The following is a 23,296-nucleotide window of genomic DNA, read 5'->3' as shown; positions in this document are numbered from 1 at the left end:
CCCTTCTGAAACTATTATTATTATTACAATTTCAATGCACTGCATTACCCTCATAAATACATGAGTGTTTTAGTACCTGATAAACAAATTAATCATAATGTAAAAAATTACTTTAATAAACAGGTTATTTCTTAAATAAAAGTATATTCTGTAACGCTACTGTTTGCCTATACCACCAGAATATGTAACTGAAAGGAGTTTTAAATAAGAGTAAGAATCTGAGCGTAAAGAAAAGTACTGACATTCAGGAGGCAGCACTAAATATGGAACTACTGCAGATTGTAGAAAATAATCTCTGTCCACCATGAACCTATATTTTTTACAATTGGTAAATTTTGACCGAATATTAAGGAGCTATCATACAATCATCAGACACGAAGACTACAACTTAAACTTTCGAAGAGGACATAATTTGAACTCATTGTTGTCTGAAATTCCCGAAGAAAGAGAAATACTTTTTTTCTAGATCAGTTTATAAGGTATTTCTACCACTTCCCTAGCGTGCCTTCGTGGTGTAACGGTAGCACGCTGGGCTGGTATTCCAGAGGTCCGTGGTTCGATTCCCGGCGAAGGCTGTTGCATATTTTTCATCTTTTCTGCTTCCAATTGACCTAATGACTCTACAAGTGGCGCCCGAAATAAAAGGGTTGTGGATGATGATTCTGCGCACCCAGGATTTGGCGACTAGGTCCCCTAAAACACTAGTCGCCCTTTAAAAAGGGGAGTATATAAGGTATTTCTCCCACTTCCCTAGCGTGCCTTCGTGGTGTAACGGTAGCACGCTGGGCCGGTATTCCAGAGGTCCGTGGTTCGATTCGCGGCGAAGGCGGTTGCATATTTCTTATCTTTTCTGCTTCCAATTAACCTAATGACTCTACAAGTTCTGTACTTCAAACTGAAGTCAACAAAAAACTTCATTTTTTTATTTTGTTCCTATTTACTAAGTGCTCTGATTTTGATATTGTGTATTTAAGTGTTTTGGTTAAGATGGGACAGAAATTCGTTCGACAGTACGGATTGTTTGATTAATTACAATAAAGAGAAACACACCGAAGAACAAACACTTAAGATAGTTTAGCAATAAAATAGATTAATTTAATAAAATACTATATTAAATTAAAGATAAGTTAGCAACGTGAATCAATTATGTGCGTATATTTTCAAGATTATAATTTAAAAGGTTAAACAGATCTTTTTTCTTCAACTGCAGGAGAGAAAGTGACGTTCTCTTCTCATTTATTATCCCGGTTCTAATCAGTATTTACCCTCAGCTTTTAAAGAAATTACCTCGTAGTTGTCTTAACTTTTTGTCAATAGATGGCACCAGTAACTTTGCGCCCTCTTTCTGGTCTTGAACTTTCTGGAATATTTTGTGTGTTAGTATTGTCTAAGCATGTTTTCCGTGCTCGTTTTCCCTTGTTCGTCCCGTTTCCTAAGCATGTTCGTCCTTTTTTACTCTGAAGATGAAGAAGAAGGATCTATTTAGCTTTCGAAACTGCAATCCTTAAAATATACGCAAATTAAATTAATATAGGTGCTAACTATTAGTTAGCTTCAATATTTTTTTTTAATTTTGTAAATGTGTAGAAACATTAGGTTATTTCGAAGCAGCAGACATGAAAAATGTGCAGTACCCTCGCCGGGACTCGAACCACGAACCTCTGGAATACGCGCTGAGTGCGCTGGCTATTACACCGCGAAGGCATGTTAAGAAGGCTGGAGAAATGTCTTATAAATGAAGGATTATTATTATAACTTAAAATTCTTTTATTCAAAATAATAATCTCATTTAATTCAATAAATGAATATTTCTTACAAGAACTGCGCAAAATATACTTTAAATGCATGAAGACAGATGAGTATGTCAGAATAAGAGACAGAACCAAAGCAGCTTCATAATATGCAATTATTACTATCCGCTTTCAGGAGTAAAATTTACAGCTATATTATTTAAAAAAAACGTGGATACTTTGTTATGGGAATATGCATTTGCATTTCATTAAATATAACACAGTATAAAATGAAATATCCGGAAGGGAAATTGGTTTTATCATTGAAACTCAAAAGAAAACACTAATTGTAAATTTTGATTCTTTTTCTCTAATTTACGCTTCTTCAAATATTCCTCAGAAAGTCAGAATTTTTCACTGTAAACTTTGACTGATAGATAGGTCGCAAGTGATGTGTGTATTTTACAAAGTCATCTTCAAAAGAGAATCAATGCTTTTTAAGACAAGGATTTTTCATTTAAATATGAAATTCATATTTCACTTCATTTAAGTATGAATTCAAGTCACAAAATAAAATGGTACAGGAAACATTTTACGTTTTCTCCAGAGACAAACTAATGAATTTTTCATTTATCGAAAGATGTAAGTAATAAGAACATTTGAATTATAGAAACACTCTAAGAAAGAAAGTAAATTTCCATATATTTAATTTCTTACATTTAATTAAGACCTTAGTTCAGCACCGGAGCAAAAAATGCAACTCCAAGCGATCTTTCGGAAAATACGTTTCATTTTAATTAACAGACAAGTACAATTTTTCTTTTGTTTGAGGAAGTGTCCGTCTTAGCATGTTCATTTAGTTCATTTTGTCCAATTTTTTAATACAATTAATTCTGCAATGTTAAAGCTTGCTTTTTGTTCAGATTTGCATATGGATAGAAATACTGGATCCACAATACTTTTATTAAGAGGAGCTTTACAATCACATTTAAATATTTTTTCCCTCAATGATGAATTTCTCGCTCATATGTTTATGAATTTGAAAATAACGCTTTAGATAAAATCCTAGATAATAAATATTTTCTTCAACATTCTATTCGCTATAATTTAGGCTTAGATTATTTATTTGAAGCACGTGTTTTATTTTTATGATTTGGCATACGTATTAAATAAATATCTTAATTAACTGATATTTTTATTTTCCTCATTTTTAAATTTTCTGAAAGTTTGAAACTAAACGAAAGGTCACCTTAAGCTGAAGTTGGCTTGATAAAAATCATCTATTCATTTCACAGTTCAAGAGAATTTGATACAGGTTTAATGACTTAGAATTAGGTAAAAAATATAAGCATTCGTGCACGTATGGTATAAAGAAGAAAGCAACACTTGTAACACTTTGAACAAATTATACATATTAAACGAAAAAAATGAGCCTAGAATAGAATAAAATAGAATAAAAATCCTCAACTACAGATGTTATGTTTAACGCAGGGGTATTATTTGTCAAAGTTGTATAATTTTAAGCCCTGAAAATTTTCAAAGTGAAATTTGAAAACATTTTCCGGAAATGTATATAATGATAGTGTTCACAGTTTTTGAAACCACGTTAGAATCAACCTGTTCTAGAGTAGGGTAGTATACTGAAATATATGTGCATTCTTTTTGAAACCAAAGAGCTCTAAAAATTTAACGAATGTCAAAGTAATTTTATAACACTCTCTTATACACCAGTTTTTGGAATTATGGGCATATCATAATATACTCAAATAACTATACAACAGTTACTATTAATTGTATTTAGTGAGAAGTTGGTAGAGATACTAAGCAATGCATAAGGAATAAAATAAAATTATAATCTTTGATTTCTTTATTTTTTCCATACATCTGTAGTTGATACATCTGTAGTTAATAATATTTATCTTCGGAAATCTTATTATCAGCATCATTTATGCTATTGTCCACCATTACTTTTATGATTATCACAGAAGCTACTTGTATTCTGTTCGCTTTAGATTTAACACGTGCGTTAGAAAAATACTATTTCTTCATTTAAGTGAGTGTTGCAGATATATTGCAGGAAATTTATAAATAAAATGCATCAAGCTGAACTGCAGTTTATAATTATAAATGCATTAAGTATTATTTTTTACTTAAAGCAGGTGAAACTGATGGTTGGTAAGAACAGGCTGTTTAGATGGATAAATTAGCACAGATTATTTCAGTACTGCTTTTGCGATTTTGCGTTGGTTCACTATAAACGTCCGTTTCACTTTTCAAACTGTTCCCACCAAATGTTAGAAGCCTGCATTATATTTGAAGAAAATAAATAATGAAAAATCTGCATAAATGTAGTATGTATATTACTCGCATTGTGATGAAACAACGGTACATACAGCCATCGAATTTTGAATGACGTAATCCTACGACTAATATGGCCATGTGGAAGCCCAAATTTGAAATTTGGAATTTATTTTATTATAGATTTCATATTTTGTAAATCTTTAACGAATTTTTTATTTACAAACTCAAGGATTTCAAAGCGAGAATGGCAACGTTGTACAGAAGAAAAAAAAACATTTTTATGTGCAGCGCGTGAGACTTTGTAGCGGAAATTCTAAAGATATGCTCAAATTAAAACTATTTTGCGATATTGCTCTTGAACTAAATTTTATGGTTTAAGTGCGAAAAACTGATATTTATCAAATAAAGGTAACAGACAAAATGTTTAAAAAAACGCCCCTTTGGACGTTATTTAAAATCTGAAACCTTTCAGATTTGTTTTTTTATTAGAAATTAAATTTATTTACCGGAAAAATGGTTATGAAACCAAACCCTTTATTATTTATTTTCATAAGACTGTAATCGAGTTCAATCTGTTGCAAGTGATAATTCTGCTGCTTCAAATGTATGTTTTTGTTTTGGAAGAAGTTACCATTTATACACATATAGCGGGAGTAACGGGCTATGCGTAGAATATTTATAGCATGCAAAGGGAGAATAAAGAGTTTCCTATCCTTTTTATATATCAGTTATTATTTCATGTGCAGTTCTTTTTTAAACATACGATGTTTTGAATTCGGTGCATCATCGGTAGTTATGTAAGTCATGCATTTATAAATTTTTTATAACATTAGATATTCTTACACTATACATGGAAGAATATAATCTTTTGTAGAAGATGATTTTTATTTATATATCATCTTACTTGATCCGATTTTTTTCTTAATGAGATTAAAATTTTCATATAAACATGGAAGTTATTCCTTTTTAAATTAGTACCATGAAAATTTCTTTCATCTTAAATGAATTGAATGTAAATTAATGTTTATTTTTAGCCGCAGAGGTGTTATTAGACTCGAAACTCATTATTTATCTTTATCACTTTTGTGTCTGAATCACTTTTCAAATTTCTGCTACCAAAATGTTATCGCGATGTGTTATTAAAAAATTTGATGTAGACAGACACATGACTTCCTCCTATGACCTATTAAATTAATTTTTTACTGCATTTCATTTAAACTTATTTCTTCGAATTTCATTAGAGATATATTCCTCATTTAATTAATTCAGTTTTCATTTCGCGGCAAGACAAAAATACATAAAATTTTAAACATCTTCATTAAAAATTGAAAAATATAGAAAATCATAATAAAATGAGAGGTTCTGCGCAAAAACAAGCAATTCGGCTAGCGGGCAAGAAAGCAGATTTTTCGGTGCACAAAACTGAAAGTTTATTTTTGGTTCCATTCGGCAAAAAGACACTGAAGGTGCAGTAATTGACTTTATTCACTATTCTGCTAAGTTTAATATGTAAACAAACATGTCTGCTCTATTCGGCTTAGTCGCACTTAAACAACTATTAAATTGTTAATAATTCTAACACTATTGCATGCCGATTAACTAAAGGCATAAACACCTTAACCGGAACATAACAACAACATAACTCAATTACTTTTAAAGTAAAAAAATGCACAATTCACCAACATACAAGAAAAAAAATAAAAAGCTGAGCGCACGGAGCCGAGCAACAGAGAGGGTGTGTAAAAGGAGAGGTGCACAACTACATATTATAGCAGTCCTACATACAAAACTTCAATGTTCTGAGGATACTCGTTTTTGAGTTATGGCAGATCGACGTATATATTAGTTTCCTGAATTGAAAATGCCCAAAGAATTTTCGTAACTAAAAATATTTATTTCCAGTTTAATATCCGTACAAAAATAAATGCTTATTAAATATATTTTGTTTGATCTTGCTGTAAAATAAGTTTCTTTTATGATACTACCTAATATTAGGAAATATATAAAAGTATGAATACATATATTTCTTTTCAGAAATTTAAATGTTAATTTTCTGAGTTGAAACTTGTTATTTTCAGTTTGTTACTTGCTCTATTATCAACGCAAGGTGTTAATATTTTTTCCCAATTTTTGCTTCACAATAATGTTTTTAATAATTCACAGTAAGATTAAAATTTTCAATCTAACAAATTCATAATTTAAAATTTATGAATACTTATTTCAAGAAATAAATTTAACTACATTAAAAGCAGTATCAACGAAGCTACCCTTGAAGTATCCTTAAAATTACATAATCAGGAATCTCTTAAGGCATGAAATGATCCTTAAATTTCTGTTCTTATTAAAAAAAAAGCTAAATTTCTCAAGCAAAAAAGGTAAAAAAAAAATATAAAAATGGAAAATACTAGATTAAAAAAAATCTTTTTATCGAAAATTAGCTATTTTCGGTGTAATGAATCGGAGACGCATACAGAAGGAAAAAAGTTAAAATAATAAAAGAACGAATAGAGAGAGAAAGATAGAACGATTTGCTTACCTCGTGAAAAGAAGAATTGGAGAACCGAGTTATATATTTAAAACGCTGCTCCGCGTTTTCCTTTAGTTAATTTCTGCCTCTACAATGGACTCTCATTACGAATTTAATCAGTTCACCTGCGAAAAGAGAAAATGAAAAATAAATTCTTTATTGTGGTAATTAAGTAATTTAATGGATTCATAGCTCTATTCGAGCGAAAAAAAAGTAATTTTATTGCACTTTTAGTAAATTTTTTCCCCTTTATTCACAAGGGACAATACCTTCGATTACCTTTTATGTGAAGGTGATTAAGAGTGTATTTCATGTGTGTGATTTGAAATGCGTTGCCATCTATAAGAAAAGAAAAGGTACCCCTCAGATTTTTAATGAATAATTTAAGGCAAACCCATAAACGGTCGAATTAATTTTATTAAATATTATATCAAATTTAATTTGGTGATTTAAGTAGCGAATTTTTTCTAACCAAGAGCAAATATTTATACGTTTTTCTGTAAGAAAGTTGGATGGCTGAAGACCATTTTAATGCTTCATTTGCTCATTTTGGAAAGCGTTTTTTATTATTCAGAATGGTACGCATTTTTCTAAATACTTCATTAGAATATTGTGTTAGGCACCTGTTTTGTTTCTGGAAAGAAAACTACATCTCATAATTTGTTAGAGGAATTACACGAAGCTTAGGTTATTCCAGATAATTATTTTCCTTAATTTATCTGCCATTAAATGGCTAATTTTATCTTTGGCCCGAAATCTTATTTTAATATTCTACGTTAATTAAAGTAAATGTTATCAAATTCAAGTGGATATAATAATACTGAGGTCTTTTGTTTCTTATACTTTAGAGAAGGGGCTCTAAGTAAGTAATCTTAAAAATATTTAATGAGTACAAATAATGCGTAATAGATTTAATGCATATGTTTTTTCATTGCGTTTAATTATGGAATTTATACCACGTAAACAAAGTATGTTCTTTCAAAGAATTTATTATAAGTTTTACTACGTTTAGTAGGAAGTTATTACATTTTTTACCTCTTGAATATAATATTTAAAATATTTTTTAACATTGCATGGGGACAACACTGATTAATAATTACATATTTGGATTTCATAAATGCTAAGATTTCCATTTAAACTGAAACCCTTTTTAAGTTTTTCTCAACAAACTAGTTAGTAGATGTATTATTAATCTTAAATCGTTTGTGCCTAAAATTAATTTTCTGACATCAATTTTTTTTTTCTTTTTTGGAAGAAAGGTGGAATTTAAAGATCATTTAAATCAATTTAAAAGATTTAATTTGTGCAAAACAAATGTAAATCTATAAACATTAAGCTATCAACGCTCATTAGCGACGGAGAGAAAAACACAGTAGAACACTGGTAATTTCACTTCAGTTTGAATGCAGGAAAATAAGCTGTTTGCATAGGTATTTCGATTGGCATGCAAGCAAGCAAGTCATTTTAATATTATAATTCAATCCACCGAATCTTGATATCGAAAATAAATTTTTAATCAATTCTTGGATGGTGTGAACTTGCATTTTAAAGAATGCGTTCTATTGAGCATAATAATAATAAAAAAAAAATAAACGCATCAATTTTTGATAACCTAAAAGCCATCGTTTGTTTAGCGCATTCAAATAAAATAGCCAATCTGAAGAATATATTTCTAGGGGGGGACTAAAACTTTGAATTATGGGTTAATAACACAGAGCATTCTTTAAACCATACTATAAGACAGTTTGAGGAACTGAAAACATATACAGTATTAGTTTCAAAATTATGAGAAGTTCTTGCTTCATAAAAAGCTAATATTTAAGTTTTCAAATAATAGAACTATGAAGAACTATGTTCTATTTTACCTGTTTTAAACCTGTACCTATAAATTTTACCTGTACCTATAAACTATTTTACCTGTTTTTCATCACAAAAGCTGTAGACTATTAAATCTTATATTTAAAGTTTTTTTTCTTCAAAACGGAGCTAATTGGTAGATGGAATAATTGTTATGTCGTTATTTCATCGTAAATTAATGCTACATGGAGATTTGTGTATTTAATAGAGAAATACTTGATCATTTAAGATAAAATGTGGCATTAATTTTACTCCACCGCTTGCATACGAGACTGGCAACAAATATTTTCCTAATATGATTAAAATATCTGTTTTGCTATGGAAAAACATCTCGCGTTCGTAAAACAATAATCTTCCAGGAAAGGTTCTATTCGATGTCTTTAATAACATATAATAACTTAATTAATTAGGTAGTTTGACATTATGCGTACTCAGTTGCGTACATAAGCAGTGTATGTTGACTGTGATAGTTTCCTATTTTTATATAGAACTTCTTTACTTTTTGATTTTCCTTCTACACTCCCATATTTCTTTCTAAATAAAAAAGCTCCTTTGACGGGAGAAAATAAATGTGTCAATAGTTTTAGTAGGAATTTACTTTATTGTATTTCCATTTTTATCGATTTTAAAAGTTGTTTTACTAAAGAAAAAAAGTGATATTCTTTCCGTTCTCATCTCAAACTAGTTTGAAAATATAAATCACATTCACATCTCGGAGGAATAACTGTAACTGTACCCTCTTCCCAAACTTCTGTAAGTAGCCCAAGAAATGCAGCAGCATCTTTAGACGAAAAGCATATTTGATATACCACTAGTTTTTCCCCGGTATAAGTGGCGACACGTACGTGTCCAAATTGGATACTAAACTCAGCGCTAGCAGTCAAAAGAATTCTTGCCCGGGAGCTGAGGAATAATAATACCCTCAACAACAAATAAAAAACTCCGAAGAAACATGATCGAGTATTCTTGTTTCCTGCAACGCCATATCCATGAATAATACTTCCGGAAGAAGTCAGCGCGTACGATCTGCCCAGAAAATAAAGGCAAGCCTCTGCCATAAATCCTCTTGAGTGAAACAGCGTTACGATCGGTCCACCTTCCCCGCGCCAGACCATCCCCCGATCTCTCTCCTGACTTTTCTTTCCTACATACGGGTGTTATCCTCCTCGAAGAAATTCATATGTCGTCACCAGATGCAGAGCAGGAATTCATTTTGTGCTTCGGAAAAGTAGGAGAAAAATACCAAGAAGAGAGGAAGAGAATGAAATGGTTAGACCTTGCATGCCTTCTCTTAAACCATTAACCATTGCATTGCGGATGGCCAAAAAATCGAATTTCCAAAGCTGAAATTGAAAAACACTTTTTCTGTTATGCTGGAAGATTTACGTGAAAGTTTGCTTGTTGTTTTCGGAAACTTCCGTAAAAGAATCAAAATCCAACTGTTTTACCGAATTTTGCGTACGTGCTGATGAATACATTTTCGGTAGAAATTTTTAACATCTATCTTTTGTCACCAGTGCTTCTAATTTCAAAGATTTACCGTAAAAAGGTTTAAAATAATTAATTTTCAAATATTGAATAATACCTCATTTATTTCAAATACCATTTGAGTGGATGTGGTTTTTAATGTAATTTGATTCAGCTAAACCATTTTAGTTTGGTGCTTTTGAATAATTACTGAAACACCATGAACATTCGTGTGCAACAGCAGTAGATACTGAATTATATGTATAGGTACTGCTGCTGAACAATCAACGGAACTATATACAGGTTTGGATAATCTTCTCCCATATGAATAAAATCAGTGAACGTTTATAAGAACTTAACCAGTTGATTTACAAGGCATATATAAGGAATTTACACATTTCACAATGCGTGATTGCTTAGTACAAGTAATAGCTTGACGAGCTAGACTAGAAAAATCACGGTTCAAATCTCAACAAAGGCACAGCTGATTTTTTTAACCTTGTTCGCTCTAAGAAAACTAATAAACTGTAAAGTGGATCTTGACCTAAGATATGATGAAAGATAGTCCACTACTACCTGAATCTATTCGACAGGATGGGATCTTGATCTCTTCACCGGTCGTCCTTTTAGTGAAGGAGAATAGATAACACATAGCAAAAGCAATGAGACTAACGGGCGCATTTTCTTGCCTATTTTTAACTTGTCTTGTCGGCCCTAAAATCTCGTACCCTTAAAAGTTGAAACTTAACTCGCCGGATTTAAAATCTATCATTAGCTCAACGAAAAAAAGTGAACATATCCCCGAATTAACACTACACTGAACACTGCCCTACAGTAACCTTTCTACACAGGTTTGGACCTAAGAACTCAGATCAGCGCGTTTGTGGTAAAATAGGCAATTTGAGGCATTAACATACACTGAATGTGCCCTAACGTAGGACATTCATCTCTTAGAATATTGTCTAAGAAATCTTCAGACCTGAGAAAATTGAGTAATGGAAAATGAAAAAGGACTACACAAGCGCTCAATTTCATTGCATATATCATTGCTAATTCAGAAAATCTTTACGTTTTCGCACAACATCATATTTCTAACTTAGGGATATCTGCTGCGAAGTACATAGCATAGTCTTGCATATTGTTTAAACTTCATCGCTCTTCTTATTTATTCATATTTTTAAATTCACAGTATAATCATGTATACTCTGTAAAACGCACTTTGTTTTCATTTTGTCTCTAAGCCATGATGAAATATTATGTAAATATTTCGACAAATTATGTTATTTGAGTATATTCTGTAAAATCTTTCCTTTTGATATTTGATTAAAATATTCTACATTTTCCTGCAGTGCAAATTTTAAGTTTATGATTTACAGTTTACTTTAGCATCACAGGATTCCAATAAATTTACTTCAAGGGCCTTGTACAAAAATGTAATTAACAGGATATCTTTGAATAATATTGTCAATTTAGTCTTCTCTGCCCTTGGCCGTGAGACACAGTTAACAGATTTTCTCCTTCAGAGGTTACACAGCAACAGCTTAAGCAAGGTAGCAGGCCTGAAGCCCCATAGGAATGCAGAGCAAAGAATGGAAGGATATACGAGAAATTATCATATTCCCATAATCTTCTGCCACTACGTCCAGCTAGTATTAAAAAATGCGTAGCACGAATCCATCAAGGGCATAGGTGATTTTTTTCCGATTCCTGATTCGGGGAATGGAGGGAATTTACGTCTATGCATAGCAATAACTATCTAATGCAATGACATTAATGATTTTGTCAAATTAAAATGTACTACTTTGAAGTGAGGGAGGCCACAAAGGATGATTTATGTCCTGTATGGGACAAACTACAAGGCCTGATTGAAAAATCTTACTACTGCCTCCAGTTTTTTTCCTAATATTTAACGTTGTGATCACGTGCTGGATTTTGTGAAAGTTTATCAGGACTAGCGTTTCTTTTGACTTGCTTTGGAAACATGAATGGTCCTGAAATGGAACAGGGAGCTTAATCAAGCTATGTTCAAGAATGTGTGAAGTAGACAATACAAGCAGGAAGGGTATACGAAACCCTTTATTTTCTATACTTTACAGGAATTTCCGAAACTTCGGAATACAGTGACCAACCACTTGTGGTCTGAACGTAAGAATATAAAAACTACTAACTAAAACTCTAACTAAAACTAACTTTGAATTAGTATACAAGTGCCTAGCACTAAGATTGGCCTTTATTTAATGAAAGGTACGCAGATTACGCAGAGCTGCTTAAATTACAATACGTTCGCAAATAACAAGAGGGCTAAACCTCTGGCATTCAAAGCAACCAGCAACAGAGTGAAAACTCGTAAAACTACAGTGGCAAGCGGCTTGCTTCCAATAACTCCTTCCTCTCTCTTGCTTGGCAAAAAGCCACAACTTAAGTACTTGGCGTTAGCAAGACAATTTTCATAAATAAGTTAAAGCGTTTAATTCTGGCCGGAAGTAGAAAATAAGAAGTGATAGTACAGTTTTAAAATAAAATAAACGTTAGTAAAACTTAGGATCCTTACAAGTTTATTTTGTGCTTAAACTAGAAATTGGGCATTAAGAGCCTTCAGTATTTTGTTACTGCGAACAGAAGCATGTAGTGCCTTTTTTATGGAGGGTAAGGAAGACATGTTTTAGATTATATACAGAAATATGATTGGATTTTACATGAATTTTGGGAAGAGCTGTCATGAAACATTTGAAATGTTATAGTATACATACGATGAAGAAACATCAAGTCGTGCTTCAATATTTCAGTGACAGAAGCTGTTCAAAGTAGTTACATGAGAGTGATAGACAGATTTGGTCTAAGACCTATAATTATATCAACATTGCATATCTATGGGTGAACAGTGAACTATGACTATTATGGAGACGTACGAATATGTAAATATAGCAAGGCATAAGAAGGCTATCTGCCTAGATCGAAGTATGCCTTCATGGAGGGTCTTCTAAGGGAAACTTTCTCGTATTAACGTTGCGCATGTGGAAAAACATGAAAATCAACTGTGCCTCCAGCCCTTCGCTTTAGTTTAAACATGAGTCGAACTTTCAGTATACAATGATCTTAGCCACTTGACCACTAGTGATTCGATTCTTAAGGAAATACCTTTAAAACATTTACATATAACTGTCAAGAACACAAGACAGAGTCTGCGGAATAAATAGAGGTTTTGTGGGGGACAGTGAACATTGAAATATTTTTTTTAAATTATTCTCATCGAGAAATGAAATTTTGTGTGCATATATGTTTTACCATTATTATATCAAATATCGTTGAAAAACATTGCTGGCTCATTACAGTTTAATTTTTTTATATTTCATTTCAATTAAATTTTTTTTTCAAAATACTCTGTGCATTAATTTTTTAAAATTTTTTTGTTATTTTTGCTTAATTTTAATTGAAAGTCCAATATAAACAAAATTTGGTATCAATTAGTGACTTTCAAAGAATGTTTATTTTTAATTAACATTTATTTTTAATTGATTTTTTTTTTACATATACATAAATTTTGGACAAAATTCCGCACTTTAATACACTTTTATTGGACATTTGTCTCCTTTATGAATTTGCATTCAAAATGCATGCCAGATTTTATTACTTGGTATAACTGTATAAACAGGGATCTAAGTAACACCAATTTATTGCATAGTAACTTTATTACTGTACAAACAGGAATCTAAATTACAAATTACAATAATTTTGAACATAAATTAAAGCACATAGAGCATTTTGAAGGTGCAATAATCACGAAATTTCATTATGAGAAAAATACATTTTAAAAATATATTTACATTTACTTTTAATACTTTTCAGTATGTCCTACTACATGATTTTATTTAACATAAGATATTTTAATAGCTTTTTATTTACGCAGAAATATTTTTCTACTAATAAAATTATAGAATGGTAAGAAATAGTTAATATTATTTTATAAATTTTCTCAAACATTTTCGGTAAGCTGAAATAAATACATACTACGGATCACTTCAAAACTTCCTGCACCATATGTTTTCCCTTTCCTTATTTAAATTTTCATTATGTTTAGCTACTTTACACAATTTTGGTAATTCTTTTTTTCTATATCTAGTCGTATTTCTGGATGTATTTTGCATAAAAAATCTACTATTAATTTGGTTTTCATCACTGAATGAGATTTATTTCTCATTTTTGGCAATGCTACGTTGAATAAGAACGATATGGTGTGACACCTATTGGGCATTTACTATGTCTGGGTGAGACATCCGTGGAAGAGTATTGACACGAGTTGCATCAATTGCTGTCTTCATATATTGCACATTCATACCTTACTAATGGTAAAAAGTATTAATTGGGGAAATTAAAATATCATAAAATAACATTTCTCAAATATTTGTTTATCTTTTTAATTTTAAATGTCCCTTTAAATGTCAAGGTAAACAAGCGTATTCAAATGATTATAACCTATTTAAAAGTAATTTTATTTATAAGCGGTTTTTTGTAGATGATTGAATTAAAACTGTCCAATAGTATCATATTATTTTTTTACCCAATGTTTTGTCGATCTTTGCTAAAATCATCGTCCACTATCCCCTTATTGCGGAACATGACCGGTTACATGTTACTGCTGGGACATTGTCATATGTACTAAGTATCTGGAATTGATTTGTTATCTCAATGATATTCTTCATAGACTTAATAATATTTCTAGTGTTTTGAACAGTGAAAAATAAATGACGTGAGGAGAAATTTTGTTTAGATAATTAAGCTTAAAGCATCACTCCTACACTGCCGAAGACGCGCAAAACAGATCATTTCATATTTCTAAATCTTTTATGAAACCTTATGAAAAATGTAACTTATTGAGATTCAAATTTGGAAAACGAAATAATAATAATTATTATATAGTACTTAAAATTAACTGATTCTGTGTACAAAAACCAAACTCAAGGCTTTCCAACAGCCTAATTAAATTAGAGTTATAATAAATCCAATTTATAAAAATTTTATATTATTTAAATTAATTAATTATTATTATTTATTCAGAAGCACATTATTAAGTAATTATTTTGTTTCAAGAAGATTTCTATTGCTCTCTTCGTATTCAAGCTTTAAATTTTATCTTAGGACATTTCGAAATATTACTTAATGACGCAAGGGTACCTTAAGTACCATTGGTCTTTGAATGATATTTCAGTCCTTTTATTTTTAATGTTAAGATGTAATATAGTTTACAACATCATCCATTGAAACCACTTACATATTCAAGATATTCAGTTCTGGAAACAGATCTCCTTTGAAACAACAAAATGTCAAGATGCAAAATCTGAATATGATTAACGAAAAAGAAGACATAATACATGTAAGTTTGAAATCACAAGCAAAGCATTAATTCTAATTACTTTCCTTTGAAATTTCAACCCTGGGCAAACGTTTTACAAATTTTACTTTCTTTTGATTAATTTAATAATGTTTGAATATTCAAAAGAGTGTTGTATAGGAAGAAAAGGAGAGTGCATTTATGTAAATGAAATCCTTTGAGTTTAAAATGCTCTTAATTGCGCATTTATTCCGAAACCATTTTCCTAAATTGAAATAAATCTAAATATTCATTACCCTCTTCGTGACGAGAAAACAGTTAAGCCTCATTCTTTAAAATTACATTTTCTCCCTTCAGGGTACAATATTGTTAATTTCTAAATCTTCCTGAGAGCTGAAAATACATTTTAAGAAGTTACTTTGTTTGCATTTTATGTATAAGAGAAATCTTTTATTGATTGATAAATTTATTTTTCAAGAACACTATTTTTTTTTTGTAGATTTCTCAAAATACGTGGATATAGTTGAACTTAGTTTTAATTACTTGGCAGGTAGGAAACTTATTTTGCATTATATGAGAAAGAAAAAAAAATAAATTTAGCGTGAAAAAAGTTTAAATACAATAAATATTCTGTTTTTCTATGTTATGCATGCGGTTCTCGAAACAAAATGGCTACATTTTGACGGAATGACACATTATTCTCAAGTATGATATGGTGCTTAAACCATTCAGTTAGCATTGAAGGCGATTTGTGGTTCGATTCCTGGCGAAGGCATAGCTGATTTTACAGTTTCATAAATGCTTAGCAGTCTTTTCTTAGATGTCATAACTAAAAATAGAGTGGAAGTCACTTACTTCTACCATTGACTAGATCTAATGTCTCTCCTTTTTGACCCTTGAAATGAATGTAAGAACAATATAAACGATTATATTATTTCACCCTTACATACCCTTGTATATAAAGAATAAGCATACATAGCTATAATCTGTTACTTTAAACAGGCACTTCAGGATCGTAGCGATCCTCATCTCATGTAAGACAGTAACACATGCAGTCATCACCGCACACATCACATTAAAATACTTCAGCGAATTGGAAGATTCGACTGTAATAGTCGCAATAAACCGAATTTTTTGTAATAGTCGTTGACGTGTGTACGAAGCGAGATAGAAGAAGAAGATGACACTGAAATACTATTCTTAAGTAACAGACTATAATAACTGACAAATTTGTAGTTCGATTTTCGGCTAGACAGCAAATGAAGTTTAAATTTCCAAACAGTGTAATAAAGTTATTCCCTGCATAAGCTTTAATTTCTCGATTTTAGATATTTAATTCTCGATCCTTAGATATTTAAACGTGAGGAAAAATGTATAAGGTATTTTCTGATTACTAACCGCATACCTTCGTGGTGTAATTGGAAGCATATTCGATGCTTTATCGGGAGGTTTGGAACTCATTTCCGGCAAGGGCACTGCACGTTCTTCATGTCTCCTGCTTCTAAATAACCTAATGAAGCTACATGTGGCGCCCGAACAAATAAGAAGGTGGGCGATAATTGGTGACCAACAGGATTTGGTAATTGGTCGCCTAATCCCAGTAGCGCTTTGAAAGGGGGAATATAGGTAATTAGGTAATTTATTTCTCCTTTCCGCATGCCTTCGTGGTGTAATTCGGCGCATATTTGAGAGATTCAAGGTTCAGGTTCCGGCAAGGGCTTTCTACAAGCCCATTTCCCCCGTTTTTCTGTTTCAAAACGCCTAATGACTCTGTAGAGTCTCAATGGCTTTGGTTAGCACAAGATGATGAGCGATAGAGGAATACTATAGAGGAATTATCCTCTTATCTTAAACTGTAGAGATAGAAGTCAGAAAAAAGGCGTAAATAGCCATTTTATTTGTTCACAAAAATGTAACAATGACACAGCTTGGGTTTACAAGCCAACAAGTCAACATTACCTCTTTAATTTCTGTCTTAACTTAAACAGGTAATGCTGAACTAAAATTAAGGGTAGATAGATTAGTCTAACGGCTCACAGGATAAAGTAACGTCTAGAAAGGCTCTGGTCTGTAGAAACCGACAAGCCTAGTGGCTAGAAGCACTCAATACAGCAGTGTCAAGTCGTTATTTAGTCACGGTAACAACGTGGCCTCAAGTAGGCAGAACACGCTCTAAAATCAACTTGAGGAACCATCGCTTAAATAACACTTCTATCCCCCTTAATCCGAATAAACGAGCGCTATCTCATTTACATTCTGGCATGAAAAACGTGGGTGAAATGGAGAGCGACAAGAAAGTGTTGTTTTAACTCAAATTAACTTGTAAGATTCCTAACTTTGAGTTACAGCTAAAGTTGAAGAACCTTAAGAACTGGTAAGCGAATAATCGCTTAATTCAGTAGACAGAGAACAGATACACGAGAAGGGTTAAATACTCTTTATTATTCCAAATAAAGTTTAACAGTCGACTCCTTCTTGGAGTTTACAATAAAGCCTCCATTCGGGCTTGAACTCAGGAAACTAAGGAATAAAGCTTAACTAAGCTAAAAAAATTTAGCCGAAGCTATCAAAATTCTAACAGAGTTCCCTTAACGCTAACTAACGGCGAAGCTATCAAGAGCCTAAAGTACCGCCGAGCGTAATAATAGCTTTAGAGAGAGTATAGCCAAAAGGCTAACACGTGCTGCATAGAATCTCTGGCTCTCTAACGAAGTCGGTAGAACTTCACAGTTAAATACCCTTTCTCTTCCTCATTTGCATTTGACCGCGATTCTGAAAACACGTTCTGAAGGCCGGAAATTGTAAATTGAAATTCAGAGAGGACAGGAAAGTAACTTTTAACTAAAAATTAACTGTTAGAGAAATTAGGATAAACCTTACAAACTATCAGCCAAAAATAAATAAATAAATCATCACAACGCTACAAAAGAAATTTTTTTTAATAATTTTGGACAATTTTCAGGAGAGGATCGTGCTTTAACTGGAAAGGTGAATGAATAATTTTATAATTTTTAAAAAATATTCACAGATTTTGAGCTCTAATATTTAAAAAAAAGATTCTTTGGCTCTAAAACAAAGTTTCGAAAAGCTCAATTATATCTGTTTGTTTCAAAATACAGTTCGCACTAGCTGTCGAAAATCAATAGGATCGTATCACAAGTCTTTGGAATAAGGTTTGAATTATTTCTCCGCCTAGCATAATAAGAACACTAAAATAAACAATTAATTTTTTTAATCGTGAAGGTATAGTTCAGTGAGAGAAACGAAACGTAATAAAATTAACTCGTAACTAAAAATGTTCATGTATATCTGACATTATTATTCAAGATACATAGTTTCCAAGTATAAATACACGCTGCTTCAGAACACTTCTCGAAAGATATTTTGACGGAAATGAAACAGCATAAAAAATTCGAAGGTAGTCTAAAAAGGAAACGCAACAGAAAAGCTATCGAAATTAATACTACGTACATTGATGACGAGAAAAAATGTACATTTGGGGGGTTCTCAGCCCACTGAACACATGAAAAGGTAAAGGTAAAAAAAAAAAAAATACGGAACGGAATGGTGGAAAAACTAATAAATTACTTTTACATGTAGTTCTGAAAACCCTAGGAAAGCAGTTTTTTTTTCCTTTTATGAGATTACCTTCTAATATTTCTATTTCTTTTGATAGGCTACAAAAGCAGAAGCAGAAATAAAATATCTAGAAGATATTTCGTTACGTAATTCGATGAAACTGCGGGCACGTAATTCTATGGAGCCTTAGCTTTTTTATACTACTTACAGAGCTACCTAAAATATCGTATTCTAAGAATATATTTAGTTATATAATATACAATAAATCGATGAATGTGCACGATATTATCTAAATAAAATTTAGTATAACATATATTGAACTTTTCAAATTAATGTAACTTAAAAAAGAACTAGATGTAAACACATATTTAAATGTACATATAAATTAATAAATTCAAAGTAAAAAGCAGTTCAGAACCTAGTCTCATTATGCGCTGATAGCAGTATATATAAAGCTAATAATAAATATAAGTAAGAGGAAATCGAATATGTAGTCTCGAAGGATTTATACGAATAGCTTAGAGTGGAAAACCATAGATAAAATAAATGTTACTGAAAACTGAAGTAGCTATAAACTAAAAATCTTAGAAGGCTAAAAAATTTACTCTTTAAAGTTATGTACAGAAAAGAAAAGTGAATAGAAAAGCTTTTTCAGTATTAGCATCGATTAAAAACTTCCTCGTTGTTACGATATGTAACATATTGCTGCAATAATCAGGCATTTTATATTATCAAGTCATCGTATGATTAGTACAATATTCAGCGCTGCTGACTTTCGTAATTAGGACCCGGATTCGAATCCCGGAGAAGATTTCGATGTTTCGGCATGGGAGCAATTCAATTATTGGAGAGCCAAAAGTCTTCTCGAAAAATCGCAGTGTGAGAGGGGTGGAAAGTAATCGGATCCCTACCCCGGGCTGATCTCTAGGAATTTCCCTCTAGTCGCAGGTGTAAAATCGTTTGCCTCCTATGGTGCAGCTTGGGCAACATTGTAGGTGATGAGACGGCTATATGACCAATGGTATTCGGCCTCTCCCGGGTAGGGTAGCGAAGCAACAAGCCGTAGAAGGAAAAGATTATTTGCAAAGCAATTCAACCTCAGCAAGTTATCACACTAAAATAGTGTTGCCTATGTATGGGTTCGTAATGGACTAAGGCATATAGAGCCGATGATAGCTTGATAAAAATTTATTTTACCAAAAGAAACAGAGCGGACTTTGAAACTTTTCACAAAAGTAGTCATATAACGCTTCTCAGTATATCACAAAGCACAATCAGTAGTTACCACTTCAAACTACTAAGAACGTTAAACACAACGCAATGCAAAGTCCATCTAAAATGGCGAAACTCGGAGTTCTCTTAATACTCCGAACTCAACTCTGCACAAAACCAAGAACTGATGCTTCCGGTACCTTCAGTTTCTGGAAATTGTTGGAATATATATGCAGTTGAAGTTACACATAGCGACGCATACAGTTACATATGGGGTTCAGGTCAATTACAGTTATATGGGGGATCGGACCAAAATATCGCCAAATTCGGAGACTTCTGACGATTCCTCATCAAATTTGGCAGCAAAAATTAGTCACTGAAACCATCACTAGCTTGGTGAAATTAATACTTATTCGGCGTGTTATTGTATCTTAATGTTATTTAGCGTTTCTTATTTTGAACAGTTTCTTTGCTCAAGTATTTTCAAAATATAAACAATATATTTTTAATTAAGTAAATCTAATTACTTTTCAAAAATTTAATTTTGAGTCTATTTCCCTCCGTCAGGAAATGTAATTCGATAATTTACATGTGCACTAAATTTAGTTTAATTTGACGTTTTTTGTATTTTCATTCTGTATGATTTTTAGAGATTGTAATGTTCCATTTTAAGATTTTCCAGTTTAAGTTTCCTGGAGGTCGTAACAAAAATCATGCCACTTCAGGCATTTTTTTTCTTTTGTAGGTATTTTTAGTTCCTTCATGAGGAACTTCAAAACCCATGCTATTTCACCGTTTCTTCTATATCTCTGTCATTGTGGTTAGTACAGAGATGCATGTGAAGGGAGAGAGCATGTGGCTGAAGACATGAGGTAAAGGATAAAGCATGCTTTACCATCTGTTTTAATTTAATAAAACAATTTTCATGTTATATTAGATATTATCAACCGGACCTATTGTATTGGTTATACTGTATTTTATTACCATGTTGTTGTACTGTATCAGGCTGAGCATGAAATTCAAAGGGCAAAGCTTCACTTATACATCACACCATCAGGTCCTATTGTAAAAGACTGAAAGGGAACGATTTCTAAAAAGGCCTCGTGTGGGAAAACCCGAAGTAGAATATAAACTTTTGGGATTATGGCTGTCCTTTCCGCTTTCAAACTCTCTGTGGATCCCAAATTTTTTAATATATTAATGTATAAACATTTACAGCTAATTTAAATAAATCACTGGAAAAGTTCAGTAAAGGTACTGAAGTTGGAAAGGTATATAATATTCTGTTACTTCATAGATTTCTTTTCATTGAACTACGTATATTAATTTGCAAATTTATATTACCTAAAATTTAAATTCAATTACATTTTTTAAAACCGGAAAGAATTGCATAAGGGTTTTATAATCTTCAGCAATTCGAAAATAAATAAAAAGCTTAAAAATGTATTCGTGCTAAAAAAAATTAAACATCAAAGTTCAACTAAGTTGTAAACTTCTAAAATTCTAAGCGTATTTAAAAATAAGATGAACGCTGAGAAACCTGAATTAGATTATAACAGATTATAACATTAAAAAATTATTAATTGAATACGTTATGATAAAATAAATAAATAAAAGGATGATTGTGAAACATGCTATTTTTCACTTTTCGTATTCAAGAATTTTAATTTGGATATGAGCAGCTAAATTATTCATTAATAATACGAAGATAAAGGGACATTTATTCTTTTCTATTCAAAATTTATATGAATTAAGACTAAGGGCATAAAGCGAAAGATTTAAATAAATAACTGCAGAATTTTCCTTCGACGATACGAAAAAATACACTTAACTGCAAATTAAGTGTTTTATGAATGTAAAAATGTCCAATTAATCAATCATAGCACATTGAAAAGTATCTCTGGGAGAGTACCGCGGTCATCGTTCTTAGCAAAACGTAACTAGCAATTTTATTACACATTGAAAGAAATCAAGCAACTTGCTAAGCCATCTAGGCTCTATGATCAAAGGTAGAGTGGTTAAGAACGCTGAATGCTGGGAGTTGTTTCCCCTTGAGTAATGTGAATACTAGTTGGTTTCCTTTGGGTAGTTCTCGACGAAGGCAGTCCTTTCCTGAGAGACGGAGCCCTTTTGTGTTTTGCCGTAATCCAATAATACTTACCTTACAGGAACACCTTACATCGGATAACGAAATCGATGATAGCAATCACTATTTCACAGCTTTATCTTCTTGGTGGCAATCAAGTTAATTAGTCGGAGACATTTAATTATTAAAGTTTAGAATTAAATAATCATAATAAATCTTTCCAGGACTAAATTTTCTCAGAGAAGGATTTTCTTCATGTTGGACATTTCAAGAAAATATGTTTATATTTATGCCAACATATAAGGTAAAACACAGAAGGCTCCTATGCTTCAAACCCATTCTGTCAAGCTGTTGTCAGCATCCGAAAACAAACCAGGCATGCGCTGCCAATATTTTAGAATTTTAAGTCATTTGGTGACTGACACATCCAGTCATGTCCCAGATAATGTGGCAAGAACACTAGGTTATGAACAATGTTCAAGGTAACTTAACCTGATGTTTTTAATAATCTAAAATTTTATCTTCATTATTCATCATATTAAAATGATTGCAATGTTGTAGAATTTTGTTTTCAAAGAACTGTTATTAGTTGCTTATCCTGTAATAATGGTTCCCTTAAATATGCATTATAGGTAAAAGAATTGGTTGCATATAAAATTTACGCTTAGTACTACTATCTTACACTAATATAAATTTGTTTTGTATTTCAGACCCCAATAAATTAATTTCAATTACTGCATATGGATAGAAATTAAGAAATTTAAACAATGTAGATCATTATATAAAATTTTGTGATTATGTTATAAAGCGTATCAGTTTTACAAGTTATGATTACCGCATTCATGGGTTTAGTATTTGATTAGAAAAGTATTTTCATGATTAAGAACGTATTAAACAAAGTATTTGCACTTTTCCCGGCTCTTCAATTACGTAAATACCGATCGTCTTACTGATGGATAGTTACAGTATTAATCTAGCTGCAATTACCTTCTACATATGATGGATTAATTATAAATGTGGTTATTATCTTTCGTAGTTGCCCTCAATCTTCGAAAATTGGATTGTCGAATATTCCAAGTAACCAAAAGCTGCATTCTTATGAAAGCGCTTTCTGCAATAGCTTCTTTTGTTATTAGAACAATCTGAAATTAGGAGATTATATACTTTGTAGGATGCATCCGAAAGGCGTTTTATAACTAGTACTTTTA

At 31.6% G+C, this 23,296-nt stretch overlaps 1 protein-coding gene and 1 long non-coding RNA gene across 3 annotated transcripts in view; one reads left to right on the top strand and one right to left on the bottom strand.

Moving 5' to 3' along the window:
- LOC118189141 (teneurin-m-like) overlaps nucleotides 1-23,296 on the bottom strand; it is an 866,809-nt gene that overhangs the window by 511,173 nt on the left and 332,340 nt on the right. For both annotated transcript variants that reach the window (XM_085815896.1, XM_085815897.1), the window contains exon 3: nucleotides 6,568-6,683. The gene's annotated coding sequence lies outside the window, so the exon portion shown is untranslated. The remainder of the gene's footprint in view (nucleotides 1-6,567; nucleotides 6,684-23,296) is intronic.
- The window catches only part of LOC118182866 (uncharacterized), a 409,247-nt gene that overhangs the window by 83,276 nt on the left and 302,675 nt on the right, over nucleotides 1-23,296 (top strand). Inside the window, exon 2 of the long non-coding RNA XR_004757133.2 lies at nucleotides 20,748-20,874. This is a non-coding gene — a long non-coding RNA (uncharacterized LOC118182866). The remainder of the gene's footprint in view (nucleotides 1-20,747; nucleotides 20,875-23,296) is intronic.

This window comes from Stegodyphus dumicola, chromosome 4, assembly GCF_044657685.1.
Source record: "Stegodyphus dumicola isolate Sdum_Otavi_A_Nest chromosome 4, ASM4465768v1".
Taxonomy (NCBI): domain Eukaryota; kingdom Metazoa; phylum Arthropoda; class Arachnida; order Araneae; family Eresidae; genus Stegodyphus; species Stegodyphus dumicola.
This window is presented reverse-complemented; position numbering and strand designations above follow the sequence as displayed.